We start from the raw sequence: 7,426 nt of genomic DNA on the forward strand, positions 1-7,426 counted from the left end.
TCCAAAGAACACCCTGCTTTTGCTCTACTGCAATTTTATTCCTGTCCAGCACAGAATAGGAACCATCAGGACCTTGTGTTGCCAACAGCACTGCTGAAAACTGTCGATTTAGGCTGTGCTGAGGTTTGCTCTGCAGCTCAATAATTCAAAAGTGTTCAAATGAGGTCCGCATTGACAGGGTTATTGGTGCCTCTCCTAATCTTACAAAACACACTAAACTATAGAGCAGTATTTTGATTAAATTCTTCAACTTTCCATGATCCTAGACACTGTTTTATGCATGACCTTGAATGCACATAACCAGGAATTTTCAATTCACAGAGACCTTCTCTTTGCAAAATATGGTAAGCGCATCAGGAGCGGATGTCTAAGTAACAGCATCCAGAATTTAATCAAAGATTGCCTTGGACACCTGCAGAAAGTCAGACTCTCCCTCAGCGATGCAACTTGCCAGAATACTCATTGCAGAGGTTGCCAGATAGGTGACTGAGTACAGAGGCTGAAATTGCTTCCCTGGGTTTTCCTTTGTTCCACAGAGGTGCTGAAGTTTTCAGTGTTACTGTTTATTACAGATGTCCTTTTAGTCCGCAGCAGCTCGGGTCAAGGCACCGTGGTGCCCAGGGTTGGGACCTCCACTGGCACCAAGGAGAAAACATTCCCTTAAATGCCCTGAAAAGAGGATCCCAAAGATTCCCGCAGAGAAAAGAAAATGGACAGATAGGCAGTGACCAGGAAAGTAATGGGGAGCAAGGCCTGGGGGTCTTCTCAGGGAAAACCCCCCAGCAAATGTAGATACCACAGAAGCTCTAAAAGTTGGTCACTCTCACCAGCACGACTTCCCATATAAAAAAAAAATGAAGGAAGAAAACTGATTTATCCAACTCCCATTTATATCACAGCAAGTCCTTTAACCCGTAACACTGGCGTGGCACACTGTCCTCTGCTACACAACTTCTCCCAGGAAGCCAGCACCAAGCTCCATACAGCACCTCCCTAAAACCAGCAAAGCCAGTTTTTCCATCTCTAGGACAATATCACCTCAAAACACCAAGTGTAGGCTGGAAGGTGTTAGCAAATACCTGGGAATTTGGATTTCTTTATGAGATACTCAACACATAAAATCACTTGTGTTCTGCAAGATGTTAGTCTGCTTGTCTGACAGGCAAAAACTCCTGCAAGTTCAGGATTCAGACACTGGAAGAATGAGCTCAAATGCAACAGTTTGTAATGCAATACCTCAGGTATCTTAAATATTATTTTAAAGAGGGGAGATTTATATTAGATATTAGGAGAAAAATTCTTCCCTGTGAGGTGGCACAGGGTGCCCAGAGAAGCTGTGGCTGCCCCATCCCTGGCAGTGTTCAAGGGCAAGTTGGATGCAGGGGCTTGGAGCAAGCTGCTCTAGTGGAAGGGGTCCCTGCCCATGGATGAGCTTTAATGTCCTTTCCGACACAAACCAGTCTGGGACTCTGTGATTTACATCTGCTCATCCCCATTTTCTGCTCCACACCCTTTTTCAGGCACCCTTGTTGCAAGAGCAGTGCCCTGCAGGAGTTGGGCAGAGCATGCAGTAGCGTTAACCTATATGGAAACATAGCTGTCAAAGCACAGCCCCATAAAGAAGCACACAGCATCAGAGCACACAACCATTTCAGCCAGCAGACAACATCAGGAGCAGCAAGCTGGAGGGGCAGAAAACTCTGCTTTCACTCTTCCCTGCACAGCTATTCAGGAAGCACGGGATGTTTCATCTAGAAACCACTTCTTTATTAGTATTCTGCTCTAAACAGGCATTGAAACAACTCGACGTTAAGAAAGGATGGACTTAACAGAGCATTCATTTTTTTGTATTATTTTTTTCCTCTTCAGCACCTAGGCTGTTTCAAATTAAAGAGAATCCGGCTTCAGGAGGCAGTGCTATTTTAATCATTCCAATGTGTCCAGTACTGGAGATGAACTCAAAAGGTGAATATTAAAAGTAGTTGTGGAATTCAGTCACTTCACGAATGAACACATAATAGCCAAAGGCAAAACCGGAAGGCAACTTCACTTCCAATCAGTGTTTTCATTTTATTGAAACCAGATTGGAATTCCTGGAAAGAAGCCTACATATCACATCTTTAATACTAATTTTCATATACTCCAGTAAAACTGTCAGGGTGAATCAGTTGTTGAAGAAGGCTTCCTGTATAATTTACAGATGTACCTCCCTGTAGCCTGCGATTTCGTCCTGAATCAGAAACATGGTTTTGATCATGCTCACAGATTTCTTCTCACCTGCACAGGTTTTTCCTTGCCTCTAATTTGATTATTAAAATTGGACGCTTTATGGCAAAGGTGGTGATAAAAATAAGCCAGCTGCTCTATACTCAGCACGTACTTATATACATACAGGCCTATAACTATGAGAGGAGCTGCGTGCCTGTACACTGATATACTGCCACAAATTCATCTTTTTAAGATGAAATAACACTCAGAAACCCAACGCTCCTTCTATTCAGTGCAAACATCTTCATCTTCCAAGAACATCAAAGAATCAATAAGTGGCAGAGGATTTCCAAACGGAGATAAATATAACACTTGGATGCGGGCTCTAAGAGCCTTTTCTCCTAAGCCCCACGATAAACCCAGCGTGTTGTTTGTTTGAAGTGGAGTCCAATGAGGCTGTGTGGCCACCAGCCACCACGGCCACCTCCGAGGACACTCCGTTTTGCACTGATAGCTGCTCTTTTCGTTCCCTTGAGAGCCACCAGCCTGCCAAGACCTCCTGCCAAATCCCTTCCTTGCAAGCACACAGAGGAAAGAAGGGCGAGAGCACTCACATACCCCCCATGTCTGAATTCCCCAAGTGCTGCTGTAGGAAGCACTGTGCTATTCCCACTCTCCAGAAGGAGGGATGGGGCTGGTGGTGGGATGCAGGGGTCATTTTGCAGGGCTGTTGTAGCAGTGTGTCTGCACTGCTCAGCTATAGGTGGTGTCAGCACTTCCATTAAAGCTCCATTAGTCTGGGGTTTATAACTCATCTGTAAGAATTTGCTCAGGCTGCAGGAACTTGGCAAACAAGGAGTGTATTGTGGGGGGTTTTTTGTTCCCTACGCCCCAGTTGTTAAAAGAAAACCATGGCTTGGCTGCCTTTTAAGCATCTTTTGACACATGTATGAAATGTTTATTAGTTTTAGACATTTCTGTGCTTGTAAAACCCAAAATTATCTTCATTATGAACAAGTGAAATGTAAGGAAGCTGGAGGGCACCTCTGGAGACTTCAAATCCTGATGAGGCCACAACTATAAATAAAAGCTTACTTGTCTCACAGTAGTCACCATTCCTGGGCTTCACAAACCCAGGGCCCTGCACTGTCATGGGGGAAAGGTCTCCCTACAATCCCTGGGACAAACAAGGCAGCATGAGGCAGGCTGGAAGAGCCAAGGGCAGATGGTGCAACTTGCTTGGCAAAACAGCCATTGTCTCCCCCATGTGTTTTAGCATCACAGTGTCCTGCTGAAGGCGAAAGAAAATCTGAGCAGAACATTGAAATCTACTATTAAATATCACAGGTTGTCTTTAACCATCTAATTATGGGAGAAGGAGGAGAGAACGTACAGGAAAGTAGCTGAGGAACCAGCGTTTGAACAGCCAAGTATCCTTCAGCTGAAAACTTATTTCAGCTTTTGGGGATGAGAATATATTGCTCTCTCTCACTGCAAGTGGGACATTAGTGCCCTGACTGGACCTGGCTCCCAGCAACTTAATACAGCAGGATGCTCCCATTCGTGCCTAGCCCTACGTGATCAAACAGCCTTACCCTAAAATAAACCTGAATTTCACGAAGGCTACTCTTCACATGGTATATGGAAGATCCCCAAATGTCCCCCTATTCCCAGATCCCCCTATGTAGATCCCCAAATGTCACACTTGAGACAGCAGGAAAAGCAGCAAGACAATTTTCATGTACTTGGCAATGATCAGTCATACGCTACAATACACATATGCCAACTCCTCTTTGTATTTTAAGTTCTGTCAGTACCATCTAGTTCATTGTATGATGGCTTGTTTTTATTTTGTCCAAATATAGGATTTTTTTCCTCTTCAATTTTAAAAGAAGTACTTTAAATATGTATCAGTACAAGGCTGGGTAGCAAAGTGGGTTAATGCACCAGCCTTTCACCTCCAGGGGCTTGGTTTCAGAGTTGGGTTGGGTGTCTGCTTGTCACATCACGGACTTGCTGCTCCCTGGCATAAATGGCATCAGGGATAAAATAACAGGTCATTGCAGGTCAAAACCACAGCACGATGTAAGTAACAAGGTTAGAAGCTGCATAAACTCTGAACATTCAAATCAGATACAGCCATTTCTCTTGTTAGATTTATACAGCAGAGCCTCTATATTTAAACTATGTGGGAGAGGAGTAGAGGGTCTGTTTGTTTGCTCAACATACTGATGGAGCAGTGATTTTGCAAACACATACTGAAGTCTAGTCATAATCAGCAAAGCATGTAAACATGCTCTGAGCTTCAAGGCTGTGTTAAAGAGCATACTTGAACAATCTGATATCGCTTAAATATCTATAAACTTTTCATTTTTCATCTTGTAGAATTAACTTTGCGCTATTTAGCATCAGACAAAAGCCGATAGTTGAATTAATGGATTGCATTTCATCTAGACAGAAGAGAATAATTCAGAGCTGCAGTAAATTCAAAAGCAGTATTTCCCACAGTATTTACACTAAGCCAGCCAGTAATACTCCATATCTTAATCTCTCCTTCCTCTTCTTTTATGTAAAATCCATCAAGACACACACTTGGAAATACTGAACCTCTGGCAACATGATTTCTAAGTCTATCTCTTCTTTATTTGTCTCAATGCCTTACACCTAAAGCCATTTAAAAGCCATCATCTGGGCACATAGAAAAGTAATGTGATACCTTTTAAGGTGGTGGGGGCCAGTGTGGTATCTACACCTGGAGTTGTGGGGTGCTGTGTAAGAAACTCACCGAGCACCACGGCTGCATGGCTGCCTTCATGCACTCCAAGCCAATAACAACAATATTCCACATCTCCTTCTGGAGCTCTTCCCTTCAGTACGTGACAGACATGTCCCAGGAGGTATCCAGCTCTCCCTGTGGAGTGGAAAATAGGAAGATATTGTTTATTCCTGTTGTGACAGAAGAAAGCCAAGAATTTTTAGGCATCCCAAGACTATTACCGTGGATCTCTTTCATTGCCTGCCTGCGCCTTGTCCCAAAGCCAGCCTTGCAGATGCACTGGAGTATACAGATCCCATTTGATCCTGAGAGATTGCTTCCACTGCAGTCTCCCAGGCATTGTTCTAGGGTGACTCTCAAACCAAAACCTAATTTTTCTACTTATACTTCTAATTAAAATATCCTTTTATCTAGCTTGCATCAGCCATACACAGCTGCTTTCTGCATTACTGTCACCCCTCTGAACAGCTTTTCCTCAGGCTCCTCAGCCCTGAATAAGAGGAGATTTGGCATTTCTTTTTCCAGTGTTTCAGGAACTTTGAGCTCCTCTCAGTGGATGGATGGAAATTAGGATAAAGGCGTTTATAGTGCATGAGCAAAGGCCCCACCAAAACCTAACACTTAAAAGACATCAATCTAGAGCTCTGCCTTAAACCAGGAAAAGGGTAAATACTCACATTTGTCTATTAAATGTAACTTCAGTAATCATCAGCGACCAGCTCATGATCCCCTGGGGAAGGCAGGGACATCTCCATTAGCAATCCAAGGGCACTCACTGTGGCACAGCCCTAAATACCTTCTGGAGTAACTCTTCCATGCTGAGAGGATAAAAGAAGAAAGCAAGAATAATTCTGTGTAATGATAAGGGAACATAAAACCCCACAGATGTATCAGAAGTTTAACACAAATCTCTAACCCGTGGCATTCACAACAGTGCTTCTTACAGCATTTTTGTTTCACCAGCTCCTAAAAGCCACCACACTCAGGGACTGAAGATTAAGTCCTCAGCCAAGTCTCAGATTTATTCATCAGTTCTTTTCTCCAGTCATTTTTTATTTGGCATTCCCTTTAAATCTATCTTAGGGACATTCCTATGAGCTATCTTAAACTTGGAACCTGGAAATGAGATGATCTACATCAAGGGAAGACCTGAATTATTGCCACAGAAGTGACAAACTCCATGCAACAAATTTGATCAGGAACATGCTAACGACTTAAGTCTGGCATCACCATGAGCAGATCTCCATTTGGATTGATTGGCATAGCACAAAACTCAAGAGTCCCTAAGGGAAACAAGAAGTTTTGTTGCCTCATTTCCTCATCCAGGACCTTAAAGCGCACCCCGTTCCAACCTTCTGCCGTGGGCAGGGACCCCTTCCACTAGAGCAGCTTGCTCCAAGCCCCCGTGTCCAACCTGGCCTTGAACACTACTTTTTTCCCCACACGTCTTGAAGCTGCAAGGCAGCATGGGTGCAGGACCAACACAGCAACATTTATCGCTAAGATCCCAAGATTAAGTTTCTTAAACTTACTAAAACATGAATCTAAGGGGTCAGTCTGGAAATGACTCATCTCCTACACAGCTGGGCCCCATGTAAGCTGAAGTTCCACCAGGGGAGAACTGATTGAAAGACAGAGATAATTCAATTATCCCCATAGTTCATACCAGTCTGACAAGGAGAGACAAGTACAGAGAAAACAAAACACAAAATAAGGCACAATGACAGATTCCCACTCATGGGAGTGACCAAGGAACCCAAACCTGAGACAGACCAAGAAGCACCTTGAGGAACAAGAGTCCAAGATTTCATTTGAACATCAAAGTTCCAACGGCTGAAAGAATGGATCCTTGGAATCATTCTTTGGTAGTGCCTTATCATAAAGCAGAAGTAAGATTTTGGATTCCAAGGCACACAAGCAACTGTTCTGCTCCAGATCAACCCAAATCCTTGTTTCAAGAAGAAGCAGGGAAATGGTGCTGCAGGACACGAGGCACCTTCCACAGGGAGCGATCTGGAGGGAGAGGTCCAGCAGGGCTGGGGAACATGCCCCTCTGGATGGTCCCACTTGCAGGATGGGTAACAGGGTGCCAGCCTCTATCTCTAGCCTGGGTTTTGGGGACTGAGAAGCTTTGGCCACCAGCAGTGCCTGTAAGATCCCCAATACACAAGGCAGGGAGGCAGGAAGGACAGGCTGCAATGCTGCCACCTTCACTGTGTCCCTCACTGTAATTTGCAAACCTCAAGAGCTGTTTCTTCAAACTGCAACCAGTTTTTCCTCCCTTAATTTTGGTTTCCAGTGCCTAAAACAAGCTGGCCTGTGGCTGGCAGCAAGCATTGTGCCTTTTGGAGTAGGATAAATGAAAGCCTTTGTCCTGGCTCTGGAGGGCAGCCAGAGCAGAGGCTCCTGGATGGAAAGACATGTGCCTTGAAAAGGCAACAT

Source organism: Pezoporus flaviventris, unplaced genomic scaffold (genome assembly GCF_033815535.1).
Source record: "Pezoporus flaviventris isolate CSIRO_AGI_PZ_B2104156 unplaced genomic scaffold, CSIRO_AGI_Pfla_v1 ptg000129l, whole genome shotgun sequence".
In the NCBI taxonomy this organism is placed as follows: domain Eukaryota; kingdom Metazoa; phylum Chordata; class Aves; order Psittaciformes; family Psittacidae; genus Pezoporus; species Pezoporus flaviventris.